At 39.2% G+C, this 26,504-nt stretch overlaps 1 long non-coding RNA gene and 1 pseudogene across 1 annotated transcript; one reads left to right on the forward strand and one right to left on the reverse strand.

Annotated features, from left to right (window-relative positions):
• The first annotated feature begins 5,623 nt into the window (after positions 1-5,623).
• LOC117513550 lies at positions 5,624-25,982 on the forward strand. The gene is made up of 3 exons (XR_004561632.1): positions 5,624-5,718; positions 25,455-25,459; positions 25,972-25,982. It is a non-coding gene; the product is annotated as an uncharacterized LOC117513550 (long non-coding RNA).
• LOC117513544 lies at positions 18,281-19,665 on the reverse strand (annotated as a pseudogene).
• Positions 25,983-26,504: the final 522 nt, after the last annotated feature.

A 26,504-nucleotide genomic window follows, 5' to 3' on the forward strand; every position in this document is an offset into this window, starting at 1 on the left:
CAACAGTATCAAAAGCAGCACTGAGGTCTAACAGAACAAGCACAGAGATGAGTCCACTGTCCGAGGCCATAAGAAGATCATTTGTAACCTTCACTAATGCTGTTTCTGTACTATGATGAATTCTAAAACCTGACTGAAACTCTTCAAATAGACCATTCCTCTGCAGATGATCAGTTAGCTGTTTTACAACTACCCTTTCAAGAATTTTTGAGAGAAAAGGAAGGTTGGAGATTGGCCTATAATTAGCTAAGATAGCTGGGTCAAGTGATGGCTTTTTAAGTAATGGTTTAATTACTGCCACCTTAAAAGCCTGTGGTACATAGCCAACTAACAAAGATAGATTGATCATATTTAAGATCGAAGCATTAAATAATGGTAGGGCTTCCTTGAGCAGCCTGGTAGGAATGGGGTCTAATAAACATGTTGATGGTTTGGATGAAGTAACTAATGAAAATAACTCAGACAGAACAATCGGAGAGAAAGAGTCTAACCAATACCGGCATCACTGAAAGCAGCCAAAGATAACGATACATCTTTGGGATGGTTATGAGTAATTTTTTCTCTAATAGTTAAAATTTTGTTAGCAAAGAAAGTCATGAACTCATTACTAGTTAAAGATAATGGAATACTCAGCTCAATGAGCTCTGACTCTTTGTCAGCCTGGCTACAGTGCTGAAAAGAAACCTGGGGTTGTTCTTATTTTCTTCAATTAGTGATGAGTAGAAAGATGTCCTAGCTTTACGGAGGGCTTTTTATAGAGCAACAGACTCTTTTTCCAGGCTAAGTGAAGATCTTCTAAATTAGTGAGATGCCATTTCCTCTCCAACTTACGGGTTATCTGCTTTAAGCTACGAGTTTGAGAGTTATACCATGGAGTCAGACACTTCTGATTTAAAGCTCTCTTTTTCAGAGGAGCTACAGCATCCAAAGTTGTCTTCAATGAGGATGTAAAACTATTGACGAGATACTCTATCTCCCTTACAGAGTTTAGGTAGCTACTCTGCACTGTGTTGTTATATGGCATTAGAGAACATAAAGAAGGAATCATATCCTTAAACCTAGTTACAGCGCTTTCTGAAAGACTTCTAGTGTAATGAAACTTATTCCCTACTGCTGGGTAGTCCATCAGAGTAAATGTAAATGTTATTAAAAAATGATCAGACAGAAGGGAGTTTTCAGGGAATACTGTTAAGTCTTCTATTTCCATACCATAAGTCAGAACAAGATCTAAGATATGATTAAAGTGGTGGGTGGACTCATTTACTTTTTGAGCAAAGCCAATAGAGTCTAATAATAGATTAAATGCAGTGTTGAGGCTGTCATTCTCAGCATCTGTGTGGATGTTAAAATCGCCCACTATAATTATCTTATCTGAGCTAAGCACTAAGTCAGACAAAAGGTCTGAAAATTCACAGAGAAACTCACAGTAACGACCAGGTGGACGATAGATAATAACAAATAAAACTGGTTTTTGGGACTTCCAATTTGGATGGACAAGACTAAGAGACAAGCTTTCAAATGAATTAAAGCTCTGTCTGGGTTTTGATTAATTAATAAGCTGGAATGGAAGATTGCTGCTAATCCTCCGCCCCGGCCCGTGCTACGAGCATTCTGACAGTTAGTGTGACTCGGGGGTGTTGACTCATTTAAACTAACATATTCATCCTGCTGTAACCAGGTTTCTGTAAGGCAGAATAAATCAATATGTTGATCAATTATTATATCATTTACCAACAGGGACTTAGAAGAGAGAGACCTAATGTTTAATAGACCACATTTAACTGTTTTAGTCTGTGGTGCAGTAGAAGGTGCTATATTATTTTTCTTTTTGAATTTTTATGCTTAAATAGATTTTTGCTGGTTATTGGTAGTCTGGGAGCAGGCACCGTCTCTACGGGGATGGGGTAATGAGGGGATGGCAGGGGGAGAGAAGCTGCAGAGAGGTGTGTAAGACTACAACTCTGCTTCCTGGTCCCAACCCTGGATAGTCACGGTTTGGAGGATTTAAGAAAATTAGCCAGATTTCTAGAAATGAGAGCTGCTCCATCCAAAGTGGGATGGATGCCGTCTCTCCTAACAAGACCAGGTTTTCCCCAGAAGCTTTGCCAATTATCTATGAAGCCCACCTCATTTTTTGGACACCACTCAGACAGCCAGCAATTCAAGGAGAACATGCGGCTAAACATGTCACTCCCGGTCTGATTGGGGAGGGGCCCAGAGAAAACTACAGAGTCCGACATTGTTTTTGCAAAGTTACACACCGATTTAATGTTAATTTTAGTGACCTCCGATTGGCGTAACCGGGTGTCATTACTGCCGACGTGAATTACAATCTTACCAAATTTACGCTTAGCCTTAACCAGCAGTTTCAAATTTCCTTCAATGTCGCCTGCTCTGGCCCCGGAAGACATTGACTATGGTTGCTGGTGTCGCTAACTTCACATTTCTCAAAACAGAGTCGCCAATAACCAGAGTTTGATCCTCGGCGGGTGTGTCGTCGAGTGGGGAAAAACGGTTAGAAATGTGAACGGGTTGGCGGTGTACACGGGGCTTCTGTTTAGGGCTACGCTTCCTCCTCACAGTCACCCAGTCAGCCTGCTTTCCCGGCTGCTCGGGATCTGCCAGGGGGGAACTAATGGCGGCTAAGCTACCTTGGTCCGCACCGACTACAGGGGCCTGGCTAGCTGTAGAATTTTCCACGGTGCGGAACCGAGTCTCCAATTCGCCCAGCCTGGCCTCCAAAGCTACGAATAAGCTACACTTATTACAAGTACCGTTACTGCTAAAGGAGGCCGAGGAATAACTAAACATTTCACACCCAGAGCAGAAAAGTGCGGGAGAGACAGGAGAAGCCGCCATGCTAAATCGGCTAAGAGCTAGTAGCTACGCTAAGCTAGCGGATTCCTAAAAACACGCAAAGTGAATAATGTGTAAATAATTTAGAGGTGATTCAGCAGAATGAGTGCTTTAGTTAAGGCACGTAAAGATTACACTGGGAAACAAATCGTAATCTAGATAACTAGATCAATCTAACTGCGCAGATTAAACAGCTAACAGATACAGAAAAACACCGCTGTGCTCCGGAACAGGAAGTGATACAATACCGCAGTGAGAGCCAACCACCAGTAGAGGCAAGCAAGGTATGCACTCAGAGTGAGTCTTAAGTCTGGACTTGAAAGTCTCCACAGAATCTGATTGTTTTATTGATGCGGGGAGATCATTCCACAGAACAGGAGCACGATGAGAGAAAGCTCTGTGACCCACAGACTTCTTATTCACCCTAGGGACACTAAGTAGTCCTGCAACCTGAGAACATAAAGCCCGGGCCGGTACGTAAGGTTTAATTAGGTCAGCTAGGTAGGGAGGTGCCAGTCCATGAATAATTTTATAGGTTAGTAGCAGAACCTTAAAATCTGATCTCACTGGGACAGGAAGCCAGTGAAGAGACACCAAAATGGGTGTAATGTGGTCAAACTTTCTGCTTCGTGTCAAAAGTCTGGCTGCAGCATTTTGAACCAATTGGAGAGTCCTAATGCTAGACTGTGGTAAACCAGAAAATAGAACATTACAGTAGTCCAATCTAGAAGACTTAAATGCATGGATCAGGGTGTCAGCATCAGCCATAGACAGGATGGGACAAATCTTCATTATATTTCACAGGTGGAAGAAAGCAGTCCTAGTAATATTTCTAATGTGGAGGCCAAAGGACAATGAAGGATCAAAAATAACCCCAAGGTTCCTCACTTTGTCAGTGTGATGTATGACACACAAGCTGAGGCTGAGCGTTAACTGGTCAAATTGATGCCGATGTCTCACTGGACCAAGAACCATCATTTCAGTCTTATCAGAGTTTAAAAGTAGGAAGTTTCTAGACATCCAACTTCTCATCATTCTTCATCAGACATGCTTGAACCCTCGTGAGCATGTGAGAGTTTTTTTATGCCTGTCGGTTACGTCATTCGCCTGTGGGCAGTCTTTAAGTGAGGAGTGGTCCACCCTCTCGTCGTTTTTTCATTGTTTAGGAATGGCTCAGAGACTGCTGCTTTGTTTGATCAAAATGTTTTCAAAAACTGTAAGGCACAACTGAGTGGACACCATTCGATAAATTCAGCTGGTTTTCGGTGAAAATTTTAACGGCTGATGAGAGATTTTGGTCTGGTAGTGTTGCTTTAAGGACGGCCCACGGCGCCTGATGGCGATCTGCGCTCCGAGGCGGCGGCGTCTCGCTGTTTCAAGCTGAAAACTTCCACATTTCAGCCTTAAATTAGGACGTTTTCAGCTCGAAACACCCAGACGGACGCCACCTCCGACCGCGCCGCGCCGATCCGCTTTGTGAGCTGTCCTTAAAGCGAAAGAAACTCCACAATCTCTCATCAGCCGTTAAACTTTTCACCGAAAACTAGCAGAATTTCTCGAATAGTGTCCACTCGGATATCCTTCACGGGTCCTGAAAAAATTTTGATAAAGCAACGCACGCCGTCTCCAGCAGCGTCTCAGACAAAGGATTTCAGCCGAGAGGGCTGGACCAGTGCTCACTCAAAGCCTGCCCACAGGCGGATGACGTCACCGACACGTGTGAAAAAACTCACGCATGCGGACGAGGGTTCAAGCATGTCTGGTGTAATCGCACGTGATTCAAATCCATATAGTTTTTTTAATAAAACTGCCAGTTAGTTTTCTAATACACCTTGTATATATATATATATATATATATACACACACACACATATATATGTGTGTGTGTGTGTGTGTGTGTGTGTAATTATGCATGTATGTGTAGGTGGATGTTGGTGTGTGTATATATGTATAAATGTATGTAAATATGTATGTAGACGAAGACACGGTGTTCACTTGATATGTTTATGATAATGGGATTTGAGTTTATGTTGTTAAATGTGTTTGCAGCATGGCCCAAGCAGAGGGTCACCTCTTAGAGTCTGGTCTGCTTGAGGTTTCTTCCTCAATACATCAGAGGGAGTTTTTCCTTACCACTGTCACCTGTGTGCTTGCTCTGGGGGTTGGTAATGTGTATATATGTATGTATGTATATATGGGGAGGGCGTTTATAAGCTTTGCTTCTGCTCACCCCCTTTTTGGTCACAGATGTCACTGTGGAATTGTCTTGTGTATCTGTATATGTATATGTTTTTGTTATTGTCGAGTTTGTGTGCCAAAATAAATAAGTTCAAGTTCAAGTTCACTGCTAGAAACTGAAGGAAATAGACAAATGCAGAGACTACTACTTGACAAGATAAAGGTGAAAAGACAAGATGTGATGACCTAACAAGGAGAAGAGCTGAAAGAAGATATGAGTAGATACTCTGGGATTAATTGTGAGGACATAAGGAGATGAGTGCAGAAATAAGATAAGAGTAGATAGGAGCTGGGGACAGATGTGAGAAGAAGAGACAAAGAGGAGACAAGAGACTTAGCTTCCTGGTATCATGAAAGCATTTTGTATGAAAAGCTAATGGAGCCATGTGAAGGAGTGAAATGGGTGGGACAAAAGGAACTAGGAACTTGCTGAGTACCATATTTAACTTTTGCACCATAAAGAAACTAGCATGTTGCCTGTGGGGATCCATGGGCTCAAGATTGGGTCGTCATTTTCCAAGGGTGGTAATAAATTAAGCAAACTTTCTGTAATGAGTTGAAATGGCATGTGAGTCCAGAATGTAATTATCAACGTCCACTGTTCACGGTTGTTATGTAATATCCGTAATATCTCCAAAAAATGTGTCCTATCAATGTTATTTGGCAGAGTTCATCCTTGCCCCAAAACACATACCAAACAGCAAATGTCAGCTCTCCCCAGTTTGTCCGTGATTGAAGCTACACACACACACACAAACAGACAGAGGCAACGTGTCTATTAATATGTAGATGTGGAAGAATCATGATTATGTTGGTGGGCATTACCTCTACGCCGTGCTGTGACACCACCCGTCTGAGGGGGTCCAGGACCTGCCAGGAGGTTAACACAAACGCATCCAGTAGAGTCATCCAGAGGACCACACAGCCGGGTCGCTGTGCACTCATCTGCTCCCACGAGTTAAACTCACCACCTCAGAGTCACGCGTGTTGCATCATCTCTCACATACCTTCTGATTGGTTCTTCACAGCGAGTAGACGCTCCATGTTTCAGTGAACAGCATAGCGAAGCCCACAGAGTGTCCCATGATTTTAATAATCTGTCTCGGGGTTAATCATGATCTTAATAATCCGTCACAGGGTTAATCATGATCTTAATAATCTGTCACAGGGTTAATCATGATCTTAATAATATGTCACAGCGTTAATCATGATCTTATTAATCCGTCACAGGGTTAATCATGACCTTAATAATATGTCACAGCGTTAATCATGAGCTTAATAATCCGTCACAGGGTTAATCATGACCTTAATAATATGTCACAGCGTTAATCATGAGCTTAATAATCCGTCACAGGGTTAATCATGACCTTAATAATATGTCACAGCGTTAATCATGAGCTTAATAATCCGTCACAGGGTTAATCATGACCTTAATAACATGTCACAGCGTTAATCATGATCTTAATAATCTGTCACAGCGTTAATCATGATCTTAATAATATGTCACAGCGTTAATCATGATCTTAATAATATGTCACAGCGTTAATCATGATCTTAATAATCCGTCACAGGGTTAATCATGACCTTAATAATATGTCACAGCGTTAATCATGATCTTAATAATATGTCACAGCGTTAATCATGACCTTAATAATATGTCACAGCGTTAATCATGATCTTAATAATATGTCACAGCGTTAATCATGATCTTAATAATCCATCACAGGGTTAATCATGACCTTAATAATATGTCACAGCGTTAATCATGATCTTAATAATATGTCACAGCGTTAATCATGACCTTAATAATCCGTCACAGGGTTAATCATGACCTTAATAATATGTCACAGCGTTACTCATGATCTTAATAATCCGTCACAGGGTTAATCATGACCTTAATAATATGTCACAGCGTTAATCATGATCTTAATAATATGTCACAGGGTTAATCATGATTTTAATAATCCGTCACAGGGTTAATCATGACCTTAATAATATGTCACAGCGTTAATCATGATCTTAATAATCCGTCACAGGGTTAATCATGACCTTAATAATATGTCACAGCGTTAATCATGATCTTAATAATATGTCACAGGGTTAATCATGATCTTAATAATCCGTCACAGGGTTAATCATGACCTTAATAATATGTCACAGCGTTAATCATGATCTTAATAATCCGTCACAGGGTTAATCATGACCTTAATAATATGTCACAGCGTTAATCATGATCTTAATAATATGTCACAGGGTTTATCATGATTTTAATAATCTGTCTCAGGGTTAATCATGACCTTAATAATCTGTCACAGGGTTAATCATGATTTTAATAATCTGTCACAGGGTTATTCATGACCTTAATAACCCGTCACAGGGTTAATCATGATTTTAATAATCCGTCACAGGGTTAATCATGATCTTAATAATCTGTCAGAGGGTTAATCATGACCTTAATAATCCATCACAGGGTTAATCGTGATCTTATAATAATCTGTCACAGGGTTAATCATGACCTTAATAATATGTCACAGGGTTAATCATGATCTTAATAATATGTCACAGGGTTAATCATGATTTTAATAATCTGTCTCAGGGTTAATCATGACCTTAATAATCCGTCACAGGGTTAATCATGATTTTAATAATCTGTCATAGGGTTAATCATGATCTTAATAATCCGTCATAGGGTTAATCATGATTTTAATAATCCATCAGAGGGTTAATCATGATGTTAATAATCCGTCACAGGGTTAATCATGATTTTATTAATCTGTCTCGGGGTTAATCGTGACCTTAATAATCGTCACAGGGTTAATCATGATTTTAATAATCTGTCATAGGGTTAATCATGACCTTAATAATATGTCACAGCGTTAATCATGATCTTAATAATATGTCACAGGGTTAATCATGATTTTAATAATCTGTCTCAGGGTTAATCATGACCTTAATAATCCATCACAGGGTTAATCATGATTTTAATAATCCGTCACAGGGTTAATCATTCTTAATAATCTGTCACAGGGTTAATCATGACCTTAATAATCCGTCACAGGGTTAATCATGATCTTAATAATCTGTCACAGGTTTAATCATGATTTTAATAATCTGTCACAGGGTTAATCATGACCTTAATAATCCGTCACAGGGTTAATCATGATCTTATAATAATCTGTCACAGGGTTAATCATGATTTTAATAATCCGTCACAGGGTTAATCATGACCTTAATAGTATGTCACAGGGTTAATCATGATCTTAATAATATGTCACCGGGTTAATCATGACCTTAATAATCCGTCAGAGGGTTAATCATGATTTTAATAATCTGTCTCAGGGTTAATCATGATTTTAATAATCCATCACAGGGTTAATCATGACCTTAATAATATGTCACAGCGTTAATCATGACCTTAATAATCCATCAGAGGGTTAATCATGATTTTAATAATCTGTCTCAGGGTTAATCATGATTTTAATAATCCGTCACAGGGTTAATCATGATTTTAATAATCCGTCAGAGGGTTAATCATGATTTTAATAATCTGTCTCAGGGTTAATCATGATTTTAATAATCCGTCACAGGGTTAATCATGATTTTAATAATCTGTCTCAGGGTTAATCATGATTTTAATAATCTGTCACAGGGTTAATCATGATTTTAATAATCTGTCATAGGGTTAATCATGATCTTAATAATCCGTCATAGGGTTAATCATGATTTTAATAATCCATCAGAGGGTTAATCATGATGTTAATAATCCGTCACAGGGTTAATCATGATTTTAATAATCTGTCTCAGGGTTAATCATGACCTTAATAATCCGTCACAGGGTTAATCATGATTTTAATAATCCGTCATAGGGTTAATCATGATCTTAATAATTCGTCACAGGGTTAATCATGATCTTAATAATCCATCACAGGGATAATCATGACCTTAATAATATGTCACAGGGTTAATCATGATTTTAATAATCTGTCTCAGGGTTAATCATGACCTTAATAATATGTCACAGGGTTAATCATGATCTTATAATAATCTGTCACAGGATTAATCATGATTTTAATAATCCATCACAGGGTTAATCATGACCTTAATAATATGTCACAGCGTTAATCATGATCTTAATAATATGTCACAGGGTTAATCATGATTTTAATAATCCGTCACAGGGTTAATCATGATTTTAATAATCTGTCTCAGGGTTAATCATGACCTTAATAATCCGTCACAGGGTTAATCATGATTTTAATAATCTGTCACAGGGTTAATCATGACCTTAATAATCCGTTTTAGGGTTAATCATGATGTTAATAATCCGTCACAGGGTTAATCATGATTTTAATAATCTGTCTCAGGGTTAATCATGACCTTAATAATCCGTCACAGGATTAATCATGATTTTAATAATCCATCACAGGGTTAATCATGACCTTAATAATATGTCACAGCGTTAATCATGATCTTAATAATATGTCACAGGGTTAATCATGATTTTAATAATCCGTCACAGGGTTAATCATGATTTTAATAATCTGTCTCAGGGTTAATCATGACCTTAATAATCCGTCACAGGGTTAATCATGATTTTAATAATCTGTCTCAGGGTTAATCATGATTTTAATAATCTGTCACAGGGTTAATCATGATTTTAATAATCTGTCATAGGGTTAATCATGATCTTAATAATCCGTCATAGGGTTAATCATGATTTTAATAATCCATCAGAGGGTTAATCATGATGTTAATAATCCGTCACAGGGTTAATCATGATTTTAATAATCTGTCTCAGGGTTAATCATGACCTTAATAATCCGTCACAGGGTTAATCATGATTTTAATAATCCGTCATAGGGTTAATCATGATCTTAATAATTCGTCACAGGGTTAATCATGATCTTAATAATCCATCACAGGGTTAATCATGACCTTAATAATATGTCACAGGGTTAATCATGATTTTAATAATCTGTCTCAGGGTTAATCATGACCTTAATAATATGTCACAGGGTTAATCATGATCTTATAATAATCTGTCACAGGATTAATCATGATTTTAATAATCCATCACAGGGTTAATCATGACCTTAATAATATGTCACAGCGTTAATCATGATCTTAATAATATGTCACAGGGTTAATCATGATTTTAATAATCCGTCACAGGGTTAATCATGATTTTAATAATCTGTCTCAGGGTTAATCATGACCTTAATAATCCGTCACAGGGTTAATCATGATTTTAATAATCTGTCACAGGGTTAATCATGACCTTAATAATCCGTTTTAGGGTTAATCATGATGTTAATAATCCGTCACAGGGTTAATCATGATTTTAATAATCTGTCTCAGGGTTAATCATGACCTTAATAATCCGTCACAGGGTTAATCATGATTTTAATAATCCGTCATAGGGATAATCATGACCTTAATAATATGTCACAGCGTTAATCATGATCTTAATAATATGTCACAGGGTTAATCATGATTTTAATAATCTGTCTCAGGGTTAATCATGATCTTATAATAATCTGTCACAGGATTAATCATGATTTTAATAATCCATCACAGGGTTAATCATGACCTTAATAATATGTCACAGCGTTAATCATGATCTTAATAATCTGTCACAGGGTTAATCATGACCTTAATAATCCGTCAGAGGGTTAATCATGATTTTAATAATCTGTCTCAGGGTTAATCATGATTTTAATAATCCGTCACAGGGTTAATCATGATTTTAATAATCTGTCATAGGGTTAATCATGATCTTAATAATCCATCATAGGGTTAATCATGATTTTAATAATCCATCAGAGGGTTAATCATGATGTTAATAATCCGTCACAGGGTTAATCATGATTTTAATAATCTGTCTCAGGGTTAATCATGACCTTAATAATCCATCACAGGGTTAATCATGATTTTAATAATCCGTCATAGGGTTAATCATGATCTTAATAATTCGTCACAGGGTTAATCATGATCTTAATAATCCATCACAGGGTTAATCATGACCTTAATAATATGTCACAGGGTTAATCATGATTTTAATAATCTGTCTCAGGGTTAATCATGACCTTAATAATATGTCACAGGGTTAATCATGATCTTATAATAATCTGTCACAGGATTAATCATGATTTTAATAATCCATCACAGGGTTAATCATGACCTTAATAATATGTCACAGCGTTAATCATGATCTTAATAATATGTCACAGGGTTAATCATGATTTTAATAATCCGTCACAGGGTTAATCATGATTTTAATAATCTGTCTCAGGGTTAATCATGACCTTAATAATCCGTCACAGGGTTAATCATGATTTTAATAATCTGTCACAGGGTTAATCATGACCTTAATAATCCGTTTTAGGGTTAATCATGATGTTAATAATCCGTCACAGGGTTAATCATGATTTTAATAATCTGTCTCAGGGTTAATCATGACCTTAATAATCCGTCACAGGGTTAATCATGATTTTAATAATCCGTCATAGGGATAATCATGACCTTAATAATATGTCACAGCGTTAATCATGATCTTAATAATATGTCACAGGGTTAATCATGATTTTAATAATCTGTCTCAGGGTTAATCATGATCTTATAATAATCTGTCACAGGATTAATCATGATTTTAATAATCCATCACAGGGTTAATCATGACCTTAATAATATGTCACAGCGTTAATCATGATCTTAATAATCTGTCACAGGGTTAATCATGACCTTAATAATCCGTCAGAGGGTTAATCATGATTTTAATAATCTGTCTCAGGGTTAATCATGATTTTAATAATCCGTCACAGGGTTAATCATGATTTTAATAATCCGTCAGAGGGTTAATCATGATTTTAATAATCTGTCACAGGGTTAATCATGATCTTAATAATCCGTCAGAGGGTTAATCATGATTTTCACTTTTTTGTTGATTCCAGCCTAAAACGAAAAGACTGTTGATCCTTTCTCAGTTTTTAAAGCTGATTATTCAGGTCAGGTTTGGCACCATCGCCACCTCTCCAATGTAAGCGGTCAGGAGAAACATGGGCGTGTCTGTGACCTCCAGCTGCTAGGGTCCTCAACAGTGAGGGACCTGCGTGTTGGATCCAATAAAATCATCATACCTGATAACCATGAAGGACACATGCGTAAATTCACCACTAATGCGATTATCAATGCATTTAGCAGAAAACTCTGAATTGGGAGCATCCAATGTCGATACGTTCCACGTCTGTCGGTGTTTGCATTGATCTCCTGGCTGGTTGTACGGTCTAGTTTCTGGTCCTGCAGACTCTTAATGTGGCAAAAAAAAAAATCACATCTCCATCAAATTGAACCTCGTCCCGTCAGTCAGCTTGTGTTCGAGGAGTAAAATCTCGCTGCACCTTGTCGTCATAGACTGAAGATTTTTTACAGACTGTATTGTTCCAAAGCAGGTTTCACTGAGATTATTTTGGCACAGTTATTGCACAGAGGAAGTGATGCCACGCCCCCTCACCAGCAGCTAGCAACAGCTAAGATTAGAGGTCACATTGAGTATTTTAGTTCCAGATGGTGGTAAAGGTTGTCATTCTGTGTCGACGTCTATGACTATCGATGTCATGTTGTGGACTTCACCCGCTGCGGCACTAACAGAAGCTGCAGCTTTCTGAACACACGGCGCAGATGATCTCGAACATCCAGTTTGACAGCAAACTAGGTGTAGGAGCCAGAAAACTCCACAGAGTACTCACAGGACCCGTCTATAGACCCACCTGGACTAACATGATGACTGTCTTCGGTCGGGAGGCACTCTTGCTTCACAGCAGTAAGGTCTCGGGTTTGATTCCTCCCGTGTCCAGTTCCTTTCTGTGCTGACTTTGCATGTTCTCCACGTGTCTCTGTGGGTTTACTTCAGGCGCTCCGGTTTCCTCCACCATTAAAAAAACACGCTCATTCCGTCTGTGTACCTGACAGCTACTGAGCAGGGCGGAGTGTGAAGATCAGTGTGGTTAGCACGAGCTAAAAGAGGGACACGATTCCCCGAAGAGGGGAGCAGTGAAGTTATTATTATTATTGTTTTAAGTCTCTGAGTGCGGCTGCTCCTCAATAATAAAATTAATCACTCACTGTTAATAGATTTGTATTATTAACTATATATTCTGTTCACTTCCTTCTGTCAGTCGGTGTAACCTCAGACCTGATTTAGAGTAAAATAAATTAAAATTTGTACCAAAATAAAGGTTCTCTAAATGACACTTCTTGTGATGACCTTTGAACTTCAGCAGGAAGTCATGCACTTTGAGCTGCTGGGTTCTGGTGCTGAACTCGCCGACCAGCACGTCGCCGCTGCCTGCAAAACACACAAACACTTTTGGTGTGGAAAAAGCACTTCACTTTTTCCACATTTTACATCCTTATTCCAAAATGGATGAAATTCATTTTTTTTTCCTCAAAATTCAACACAGAATACCCCATAATGACAAAGTGAAAATGTTTTTATTTTTGCAAATTTATTAAACATTTGAAAAAAGAAGAAGAAATCACATGTCTATAAGTATTCACAGTCTTTGCCATGAAGCTCAAAATTGAGCTCAGTTGCCTCCTATTTCCACTGATCATCCTTGAGATGTTTCTAAGGCTTAAGTGGAGTCCACCTGGGGTCAGTTCAGTTGATTGGACATGGGTACAGAAACATTTCTGCTGCTTTGAAAGTCCCAGTGAGCACAGTGGCCTCCATAATCTGTAAATGGGAGAAGTTCAGATCCACCAGGACTCTTCTTAGAGCTGGCTGCCCGTCTAAACTGAGCGATTGGGGGAGAAATACCTTAGTCAGGGAGGTGACCAAGAACCCGTGAAGAAAGGAGAACCTCTTCTCTCTGTGGAGAGAGGAGAACCTTTCAGAAGGACAACCATTTCTGCAGCAATCCACCAATCAAGCCTGGTAGAGTGGCCAGACGGAAGCCACTCGTTAGTAAAAGGCACATGGCAGCCCACCTGGAGCTTGACAAAATTCTCTGGTCAGATGAGACAAAGACTGAACTCTTTGGCATCATGTTTGGAGGAAACCAGGCACCATCCCTACAGTGAAGCATGGTGGTGGCAGCATCATGCTGTGGGGATGTTTTTCAGCAGCAGGAACTGGGAGACTAGTCAGGATTGAGGGAAAGATGAATGCAGCAATGTACAGAGACATCCTGGATGAAAACCTGCTCCAGAGCGCTCTGACCTCAGACTGGGGCGACGGTTCATCTTTCAGCAGGACAATGACCCTAAACAGACAGCCAAGATATCAAAGGAGTGGATTCAGGACAACTCTGTGAATGTCCTTGAGTGACCCAGTCAGAGTCCAGACCTGAATCTGATTGAACATCTCTGGAGAGATCTGAAAATGTCTGTGCACCGACGCTCCACATCCAACCTGATGGAGCTTGAGAGGTGCTGCAAAGAGGAATGGACCAAACTGTCCAAAGATACGTGCATCAAGCTTGTGGCATCATATTCAAGAAGACGTGAGGCTGTAATTGCTGCCAAAGGTGCCTCAACAAATTATTGAGCAAAGGCTGTGAATACTTATGGACATGTGGTTTCTTAGGTTTTTTTTATTTTTAATAAATTAGCAAAAAAAAAACTGTTTTCATGTTGTCATTATGGGGTGTTGTGTGCATAATTTTCAGGGAAAAAAAAGTAATTTTTTCTATTTTGGAATAAGGCTGTAACATAACAAAATGTGGAAAACGTAAAGCGCTGTGAATACTTTCTGGACGCACCGTGCTAATGATGAATTAACAGATTAACAGGAAGCTCTGCCCACTATGTGACTGAACAGTACTGATGAGCAGTACTGGGATTTTGCGAGGCGAGGTTCTAGCTTATCCAGGTTTGCTATGTTTGGGGAAATCCTGCTAATAAAGAAACAAGCACAAGTGAGTAAAGAACAGAAACAAACTTTACATCACCTTGAAACTGTACCAGCTTCAGTTGCATCATTTTTTTTCTCCTCGTCAAAAAGAAACTGGACCCTGGGAAATGACAAGCATGACTATTTTTTCAGACAACTGATTTTAAAAATATGAACTCAACAAAATGCTGTCCCCTACTGGTGGGACATGATAAAACATGCTGGAGACCAGTTAAAGCCTAAAGACATCTGTTTCTATAACCTAAAGCTGTCTGTGTTTTTCTAAGCAGTTACGCATCATAAAGCTCCCAAATTAGCATAAGGACTGATTGGTTCTGACTGAACCTTACAGGAAGGAAGACAATTTTAATTTCAATTTATTTCATTTATACAGCTCCAAATCACAACAGAGTTGCCTCAAGGTGCTTCACACAATTAAGGTCTAACCTCACCAACCCCCAGAGCAAGAACACAGGCGACAGTGGTAAGAAAAACTGCCTCTGATGATTTGAGGAAGAAACATCAAGCAGACCAGACTCAGAGGGGTGACCCTCTGCTTGGGCCATGATACAAACACAACTGACAATCAAATCAATTTTATTTATATAGCGCCAAATCACAACAAACAGTTGCCCCAAGGCGCTTTATATTGTAAGGCAAAGCCATACAATAATTACGGGAAAACCCCAAAGGTCAAAACGACCCCCTGTGAGCAAGCACTTGGCGACAGTGGGAAGGAAAAACTCCCTTTTAACAGGAAGAAACCTCCAGCAGAACCAGGCTCAGGGGCAGTCTTCTGCTGGGACTGGTTGGGGCTGAGGGAGAGAACCAGGAAAAAGACATGCTGTGGAGGGGAGCAGAGATCAATCACTAATGATTAAATGCAGAGTGGTGCATCATGGGAACCCCCCAGCAGTCTAAGTCTATAGCAGCATAACTAAGGGATGGTTCAGGGTCACCTGATCCAGCCCTAACTATAAGCTTTAGCAAAAAGGAAAGTTTTAAGCCTAATCTTAAAAGTAGAGAGGGTGTCTGTCTCCCTGATCTGAATTGGGAGCTGGTTCCACAGGAGAGGAGCCTGAAAGCTGAAGGCTCTGCTTCCCATTCTACTCTTTCAAACCCTAGGAACTACAAGTAAGCCTGCAGTCTGAGAGCGAAGCGCTCTATTGGGGTGATATGGTACTACGAGGTCCCTAAGATAAGATGGGACCTGATTATTCAAACCTTATAAGTAACAAGAAGAATTTTAAATTGTATTCTAGAATTAACAGGAAGCCAATGAAGAGAGGCCAATATGGGTGAGATATGCTCTCTCCTTCTAGTCCCCGTCAGCACTCTAGCTGCAGCATTTTGAATTAACTGAAGGCTTTTCAAACATATTTGAAACAACGCCTGTGCAGAATTTGACACTTCTACCATGAAAACACACAAACACAGTGATATTTGTGTCTGTCTGTTACCACGTGAGGGGAATGTGTACGTTAATGTGTGACGTCTGTTGTCACAAAGTGGGTATTTTAACCTGCTGGTGGCGCTATATAAAAGATTACATCACAGACATTAGGATCAGATTTTTTTTAAAATCATGATCTGGAGATAAGTCTGTGTCATGTGCTCATTCACCAAACACAAAATGTCTTCTAAAGTATGGTGGTCTATCAGTGTAAAGCATCCATCTATATAATATAATAATAATCTCTAAAGCAAGAAATGTCTGTGTGTGTGTCTGTAGTTTGCATATCTCTGTTTGTCAGATGGGCCTCAGCTACTGGATATGACTTGCACATGGCACGATGATGTGCATCCTTTATTATGAAAATTTTGGGGATTAATTTTCAAAACCTTTATTTTGAAGTCATCATTACTGGCACAAGACAGAACGTTCTCACCCGCCACCTTCGACAAAGATAAGTCATTCTCTGCCTTAAACAGATGCTATTTCTAATGCGTTCATGGGGAGACGGAAAATATTAAGAAATAAATAATACACAGTCGGAGCTATGCGAGCCACAGACACACAGACGCTTCATGCTTTATCATCACAAGGTGGAATGTTCTCACGCAGAAGCTTCGACAAAGCTCGTCAACAAAGTTCCCACTTTTCTATAGGAACACATACTTCCTACAGACACTGCAGTAGGTCCTATACGGGTGATTCTTAGACTACGGGCACTTATGTCCTTTGATCATATTGCATGAAAAACAGAAAAAAAGGGGAAATTTCACACTTTTATAGTTATCTTTACAATGAAAGTGTGTTAAGAAATTTTTTCTAGTAGTCTATGATAACTTTTTCACCTTTTTTCAGCATCATTATATGCAAACATTGCCGTTTTGTGCTTGTCCCACACCCAGACTTTTGATCTTCAATGATAGAAATGAATGGTAAAGAAACATTTTTTCTAATGTTTTGAAATATCTCTGAATAAAATATCAGTAAAATAATCAAAACATAATTGGGGTATTCAATGTCATACAACTGTTGTGATTTTTTTAAACAAAAAGTAGTTGTCCCACACTATTGCTGTGATTTCCACCACAACACTGTAATGTCCCTTTAAACAGTTTGTATGAAAGATTGTTTGGGTAGTTTCTATGGAGATAAACAGTGACATCAGAGCACATGTATATAGCGCCAAATCACAACAAACAGTTGCCCCAAGGCGCTTTATATTGTAAGGCAATGGTGTGGTGGAAATTACATTTACAAGGCCAATAGTGCCCGTAGTTAAAGAATCACCCATAAATGCAACCCATGTAACATTTTTTTCAACCAATCAAGGAATTAATATAAATCTAAATTTTTTCTACGAGCACAGAATCTGTGTATCATTTATTCTTCGGTTTTCCCGTTTCAAAACAAAATTACAACAAAAATAGGGTAATTTTGTTTCTGTTTTAAAACCAAAATGCAAAAACAGTAAAGAATTAAGAAACAAACAAACAATTTTTTTTTGGGAGGGGGGGTATGTGTGTGTCTGATTTCTGATTTAGTTTTGAAACAGATAAACCAAAGAATGAACGCTGCACAGATATTAAAGGAAAAACTGGAAAAAGATTCCATGTGGTACAAATGTAACTTTTTTATTGGTTTGAAAACAAGAAAACAGATTCCAAGCTCCAAAAAAAAGTCAACTGAAGATAAAAGTTTAGTCAATCACCACAACAGTCCACAGAAACACTCTGACGAAGCAAACAGGTTAGAGATGAACTAAACCGGTTAGCTTCAGTTCAAAACTATCTCATCTGTCTGTGATGTAAACTGATTAACCAATCAGGCTGTAAATCATCAAAGTCACATGATGATGATCTCATGAGGCAGAATTCAGGAAAAAACAATTTATGACCAAACAAACAGAAATCAGCCTAAAAACTAATCATCAATACTTCTGACAACTTAGTAACTGCTCAGCGTCATTCATGAAGAAAAAACGTCAAACTTCTAAAATGTGATGATTTATCCCCTTTTAGGCTTTACTTTAGATCAAACTAAGTGTTTTTAAACAGACTCAGGAGGTTTTAAATGAGCTTAAAACCAAGCGATAAACTTTGTAGAGGGCTTGAATGTGATGAAATGAAAAATCTGTTTGTACTTGATAACTGATGTCATACGTTCCATATCGAGAGCAAACTGGATTAAACCTCTTTAAACTGTTTTTAAACCAGCCCAGACTCAACTTGGTGAACTTCAGATTACCATTAGTAGAAGTATAAGAAGACTTGTATTTTGTACTGTTGGCCAAACAAACTGAAAAAGCCCCTTTAAAATATGAGAAGCGCTTAGAAGGTTAACAGTCAATTAACAGCCAGCGAGAAACAACTAAATCAGTGGGACACGAGCAGTCAGTGATGGTAACTTGGTGATGTCTAGAAAATGTTGAGCAACAGTCAAAAGCAACAATCCAATGAGCTTAAACACCTGAAGCCAGTCTGTGTGTGAACATGGAAATCAGTTCTGGCCTTCCGCCGGCCGTCACAGTCGCCCCTTCTGATGGCCAGGCGCTCCCTTGCCTCTGACTCCGCCTCCTTTCTTTCTCCTCTGTCCTTGTTTCTGTCCACTGAAGCCCCCGGCCTCCTCCCGGCGGGCGTTCTGGGCCCACAGGGCGTCGTAGCAGCCCGGCGCCTGGTACCCGGGCTGGCTGCAGTCTAGCGGTTCACAGGAAAGCAGGATCCAGATGGCGGGAGGTTTCTGCTGACGGTGAGGCTGTCGAGGCCAGAGAGGCCGGCGGCAGGCTCCAGCGGCTCCCACTCCTCCACCACGGTGCAGTACAGCAGCCTGGTCAGCTGGTGGAGCTTCTTCAGCCGCCGCTTCATGATCTCCGCACACGTGATGGCTTTGGACACGCCCTTCCCGCTGGCTGTAAAAACGATCCGCTGGCTGATCGCTGGACCTGGCACTTCCTGTCTCTCTGCAGCCACGCCACTTTCATCAGCTGTGGGAAGTCCTCTCTCTTCCTCGGCCACTATGGGCTTTTTGGCACCCATGTGACTGAGAGCGAAGCGGAGCAGGTTGCGGAGCTTGCTGCCGTCTTTGACGTGGACTTTGGGAGTATCTGTGGGCAGGTCGGTGAAGGGACAGATGCACGGTTGCTCCACCGTACGCGCCTTCCTGTAGTTCTCCATCTGTGGACAGAAAGAGGACATCATGTGTCTCCACATAGTGCACAAGTCCTTCAGTGTTGCGATTCATCAACACACGAGTTGTCTTCTGAGCAGCGTCCTCCTGTGTCCTCCAACAGATCACCATTAAATATCTTTTATCTGGACTTTTTGGGTATTTTTCAGCTTTTATTATAATTATAGAGACAAAGTAAGACAGGAAACAGGGACAGACGTGCACCAAAGGTCTCCCAGACCGGGATTCCAACCTGGGGACACTTCAAACTGCACTTTGCAGCCTCTGGTACCTTTAAACCTCAGCTACAAAAACATATTTGACTCCAGGGCCTGGTTTCATAAAGCAGTCTAATCTTGTTTAGTCGACTAAACTCACTTCGTCAACTCGTCTTTTGACCTTAGTCATTGCACAAAGCGCTTCTCCGCTAAATTTTCACATTAGCCGACTAAAGTTTTTAGCCTGTTTCAGTGGAAGCTAATCTTATTTCAGTCGACAAAATTTCAGTGCGGCTATCATGTACCACTGATTGATGGAGCAGGAAGGAAGGAGAGACTTGGGGCGGGAGCGGGTGTTCTGGGACTGGAATAATCCACTGGAGATGTTTACGGACACCGAGGCTGGGAGCACTTCTCGTCTGGTGTGGTGGACTTGGACATGTTTATAGCAGAGAACCAACCCAGAAGTAAACAAAACTCTTGCGCACTGGAGTCATTTCTTAGCAACGCCACTAGCGAGGCCACTTATGTCTGTAAAAACTGTTTAGTCATGTTGGATGGCTAATCTACAAGTTTAACCTTTGATGTGAAACAGAGATGAGATGACTAATGTTGGGCAACTAACCTTTAGTCGACTAAGCATGGGTTAAAGCAATAAATTTTCACCTGACTGAAATTTTTTCCTGGCAGAAATCAATGCCAGCAATTCCCTAAAATGTGGTGTAGTGGGGGCACACACTGTTTTTTCCTCAATAAATACAATAAACACATTTTACAGCATACAAATCTATTCTAAATAGCCTCTAAGGAGAGAAAGACAAAAAAAATAAAAAAGAATGCAAAACCTGAACTAAAAGGTACATAAAAGGGTGGTGGGGGCTTGATTCTGGGGGGTCTGGGGGTGCTCCCCCAGAAAATTTTTAAAAGAGCAAGTCAAATTTTGTATACAACCCCTGGCACAAATTATGGAATCACCGGCCTCGGAGGATGTTCATTCAGTTGTTTAATTTTGTAGAAAAAAAGCAGATCACAGACATGACACAAAACTAAAGTCATTTCAAATGGCAACTTTCTGGCTTTAAGAAACATTATAAGAAATCAGGAAAAAAAAAAATTGTGGCAGTCAGTAACAATTACTTTTTTAGACCAAGCAGAGGGGAAAAAATATGGACTCACTCAATTCTGAGGAAAAAATTATGGAATCACCCTGTAAATTTTCATCCCCAAAACTAACACCTGCATCAAATCAGATCTGCTCGTTAGTCTGCATCTAAAAAGGAGTGATCACACCTTGGAGAGCTGTTGCACCAAGTGGACTGACATGAATCATGGCTCCAACATGAGAGATGTCAATTGAAACAAAGGAAAGGATTATCAAACTCTTAAAAGAGGGTAAATCATCACGCAATGTTGCAAAAGATGTTGGTTGTTCACAGTCAGCTGTGTCTAAACTCTGGACCAAATACAAACAACATGGGAAGGTTGTTAAAGGCAAACATACTGGTAGACCAAGGAAGACATCAAAGCGTCAAGACAGAAAAATTAAAGCAATATGTCTCAAAAATCGAAAATGCACAACAAAACAAATGAGGAACGAATGGGAGGAAACTGGAGTCAACGTCTGTGACCGAACTGTAAGAAACTGCCTAAATGAAATGGGATTTACATACAGAAAAGCTAAACGAAAGCCATCATTAACACCTAAACAGAAAAAAACAAGGTTACAATGGGCTAAGGAAAAGCAATCGTGGACTGTGGATGACTGGATGAAAGTCATATTCATTGATCAATCTCGAATCTGCACTGGGCAAGGTGATGATGCTGGAACTTTTGTTTGGTGCCGTTCCAATGAGATTTATAAAGATGACTGCCTGAAGAGACCATGTAAATTTCCACAGTCATTGATGATATGGGGCTGCATGTCAGGTAAAGGCACTGGGGAGATGGCTGTCATTACATCATCAATAAATGCACAAGTTTACGTTGATATTTTGGACACTTTTCTTATCCCATCAATTGAAAGGCTGTTTGGGGATGATGAAATCATTTTTCAAGATGATAATGCATCTTGCCATAGAGCAAAAACTGTGAAAACATTCCTTGCAAAAAGACACATAGGGTCAATGTCATGGCCTGCAAATAGTCCGGATCTTAATCCAATTGAAAATCTTTGGTGGAAGTTGAAGAAAATGGTCCATGACAAGGCTCCAACCTGCAAAGCTGATCTGGCAACAGCAATCAGAGAAAGTTGGAACCAGATTGATGAAGAGTACTGTTTGTCACTCATTAAGTCCATGCCTCAGAGACTGCAAGCTGTTATAAAAGCCAGAGGTGGTGCAACAAAATACTAGTGATGTGTTGGAGCGTTCTTTTGTTTTTCAGGATTCCATAATTTTTTCCTCAGAACTGAGTGATTCCATATTTTTTTCCCTCTGATTAGTCTAAAAAAGTAACCGTTACTGACTGCCACAATTTTTTTTAGCTGATTTTTTATAGTGTTTCTTAAAGCCAGAAAGTTGCCATTTGAAATGACTTTAGTTTTGTGTCATGTCTGTGATCTGCTTTTTTTTCTACAAAATTAAACAACTGAATGAACATCCTCCGAGGCCAGTGATTCCATAATTTTTGCCAGGGGTTGTATTTGCAGGCCATGACATTGACCCTATGTGTCTTTTTGCAAGGAATGTTTTCACAGTTTTTGCTCTATGGCAAGATGCATTATCATCTTGAAAAATGATTTCATCATCCCCAAACATCCTTTCAATTGATGGGATAAGTGTCCAAAATATCAACGTAAACTTGTGCATTTATTGATGATGTAATGACAGCCATCTCCCCAGTGCCTTTACCTGACATGCAGCCCAATATCATCAATGACTGTGGAAATTTACATGTTCTCTTCAGGCAGTCATCTTTATAAATCTCATTGGAACGGCACCAAACAAAAGTTCCAGCATCATCACCTTGCCCAATGCAGATTCGAGATTCATCACTGAATATGACTTTCATCCAGTCATCCACAGTCCACGATTGCTTTTCCTTAGCCCATTGTAACCTTGTTTTATTCTGTTTAGGTGTTAATGATGCCTTTTGTTTAGCTTTTCTGTATGTAAATCCCATTTCCTTTAGGCGGTTTCTTACAGTTCGGTCACAGACGTTGACTCCAGTTTCCCCCCATTCATTCCTCATTTGTTTTGTTGTGCATTTTCAATTTTTGAGACATATTGCTTTAAGTTTTCTGTCTTGACGCTTTGATGTCTTCCTTGGTCTACCAGTATGTTTGCCTTTAACAACCTTCCCATGTTGTTTGTATTTGGTCCAGAGTTTAGACACAGCTGCCTGTGAACAACCAACATCTTTTGCAACATTGCGTGATGATTTACCCTCTTTTAAGAGTTTGATAATCCTTTCCTTTGTTTCAAGTGACATCTCTCATGTTGGAGCCATGATTCATGTCAGTCCACTTGGTGCAACAGCTCTCCAAGGTGTGATCACTCCTTTTTAGATGCAGACTAACGAGCAGATCTGATTTGATGCAGGTGTTAGTTTTGGGGATGAAAATTTACAGGGTGATTCCATAATTTATTCCTCAGAATTGAGCGAGTCCATATTTTTTTCCCTCTGTTTGGTCTAAAAAAGTAACCGTTACTGACTGCCACAATTTTTTTTTCTTGATTTCTTATAGTGTTTCTTAAAGCCAGAAAGTTGCCATTTGAAATTACTTTAGTTTTGTGTCATGTCTGTGATCTGCTTTTTTTCTACAAAATTAAACAACTGAATGAACATCCTCCAAGGCTGGTGATTCCATAATTTTTGCCAGGGGTCGTATTGTAGTGAATTTTGATGGCTATGAAGCCTTCTGAAACAAAGAAAACTCACTTCAAACTGGCAAGTAAAAATTCTTTGTCTCCTGTAGTATTTTGATCGGTTCTAATCCAGTAAATGCACCAAAAGGGTGCTGTGTCACTGGCTGTACAGTCAATAAAATACAAAATTAGGGCCTAAAGCAACTGACAGCGTTGTTCTACTGTGCACAAAGTAACACTGTCAACAGTTTTGAAAACGCATGCGCACTGAGAAACTCAAAACTGGCGTATTCACATTTAATCGGTGATTATTTTAGTAATCGATTAATCAGTTGATTACTTTTTCAATTAATCGTTTTTTTATTTTTTGTTTTTTTACTTACATGTGAGTTTTGCCATTATTTCTTTAAGTGAGTTATTATTAAAAGGCCTTTATCATGCAACATCAACATTTGAGCTTGTAATAAAGTTATGATGTTATATTCTCATCAAAAACATACCTGGAGGAGTGTTGTGTTTTATTTTGCACATACATGGTGCAAAATGAAACACCAAACTCCGTAAAGATAGGACATCTTACTACTCATCACTAATTGAAGAAAATAAGAACAACCCCAGGTTTCTTTTCAGCACTGTAGCCAGGCTGACAAAGAGTCAGGGCTGTATTGAGCCGGGTATTCCTTTAACTTTAACTAGTAATGACTTCATGACTTTCTTTGCTAATAAAATTTTAACTATTAGAGAAAAAATTACTCATAACCATCCCAAAGACATTATCGTTCTCTTTGGCTGCTTTCAGTGATACCGGTATTTGGTTAGACTCTTTCTCTCCGATTGTTCTGTCTGAGTTATTTTCATTAGTTACTTCATCCAAACCATCAACATGTCTATTAGACCCCATTCCTACCAGGCTGCTCAAGGAAGCCCTATCATTATTTAATGCTTCGATCTTAAATATGATCAATCTATCTTTATTAGTTGGCTATGTACCACAGGCTTTTAAGGTGGCAGTAATTAAACCATTACTTAAAAAGCCATCACTTGACCCAGCTATCTTAGCTAATTATAGGCCAATCTCCAACCTTCCTTTTCTCTCAAAAATTCTTGAAAGGGTAGTTGTAAAACAGCTAACTGATCATCTGCAGAGGAATGGTCTATTTGAAGAGTTTCAGTCAGGGTTTAGAATTCATCATAGTACAGAAACAGCATTAGTGAAGGTTACAAATGATCTTCTTATGGCCTCAGACAGTGGACTCATCTCTGTGCTTGTTCTGTTAGACCTCAGTGCTGCTTTTGATACTGTTGACCATAAAAATTTATTACAGAGATTAGAGCATGCCATAGGTATTAAAGGCACTGCGCTGCGGTGATTTGAATCATATTTATCTAATAGATTACAATTTGTTCATGTAAATGGGGAATCTTCTTCACAGACTAAGGTTAATTATGGAGTTCCACAAGGTTCTGTGCTAGGACCAATTTTATTCACTTTATACATGCTTCCCTTAGGCAGTATTATTAGACGGCATTGCTTAAATTTTCATTGTTACGCAGATGATACCCAGCTTTATCTATCCATGAAGCCAGAGGACACACACCAATTAGCTAAACTGCAGGATTGTCTTACAGACATAAGGACATGGATGACCTCTAATTTCCTGCTTTTAAACTCAGATAAAACTGAAGTTATTGTACTTGGCCCCACAAATCTTAGAAACATGGTGTCTAACCAGATCCTTACTCTGGATGGCATTACCCTGACCTCTAGTAATACTGTGAGAAATCTTGGAGTCATTTTTGATCAGGATATGTCCTTCAATGAAAGAAAGGTCTTGTCTCAGAGTGATGCTGAAAAACTAATTCATGCATTTATTTCCTCTAGGCTGGACTATTGTAATTCATTATTATCAGGTTGTCCTAAAAGTTCCCTGAAAAGCCTTCAGTTAATTCAAAATGCTGCAGCTAGAGTACTGACGGGGACTAGAAGGAGAGAGCATATCTCACCCATATTGGCCTCTCTTCATTGGCTTCCTGTTAATTCTAGAATAGAATTTAAAATTCTTCTTCTTACTTATAAGGTTTTGAATAATCAGTTCCCATCTTATCTTCTGGACCTCATAGTACCATATCACCCCAATAGAGCGCTTCGCTGTCAGACTGCAGGCTTACTTGTAGTTCCTAGGGTTTTTAAGAGTAGAATGGGAGGCAGAGCCTTCAGCTTTCAGGCTCCTCTCCTGTGGAACCAGCTCCCAATTCAGATCAGGGAGACAGACACCCTCTCTACTTTTAAGATTAGGCTTAAAACTTGTGTGTCTCTTTGTCCCAGATTGATCTCTTTCAATGCAGCTTCTTGTTCTGACTTTAACACCAAGTTAACACCCACCCAAGTCTTTCATCACCAACTGTAAATGGTCATCAAAACATTCCAATCGTATCTTTCTGAACTTTTCCACATCAAACTCCATCGTGTCAATGTTTACAATGTGGTTGAGTGATAACAGGTGAAGTTGCTCATAAAGTTTAAGTTTCTTAAATATTTATTATGGCCACTCTTCAATTCTCTTTATAATTTTATTATTGGTAAATTTTAGAATTGATTTAGATGAGATATACTCATTATCTCACAGGAATATATCACAATTATCTGGAAACTACTTTTTGCGCAGGAATTCATCGAGCACGTCGGCCGCGGGCGCACAGTAACACAGAATCCCCAGAAACTGGGGAATCTTCTTCACAGACTAAAGTTAATTATGGAGTTCCACAAGGTTCTGTGCTAGGACTAATTTTATTCACTTTATACATGCTTCCCTTAGGCAGTATTATTAGACGGTATTGCTTAAATTTTCATTGTTACGCAGATGATACCCAGCTTTATC

This window comes from Thalassophryne amazonica, chromosome 7 (genome assembly GCF_902500255.1).
Source record: "Thalassophryne amazonica chromosome 7, fThaAma1.1, whole genome shotgun sequence".
Lineage (NCBI taxonomy): Eukaryota > Metazoa > Chordata > Actinopteri > Batrachoidiformes > Batrachoididae > Thalassophryne > Thalassophryne amazonica.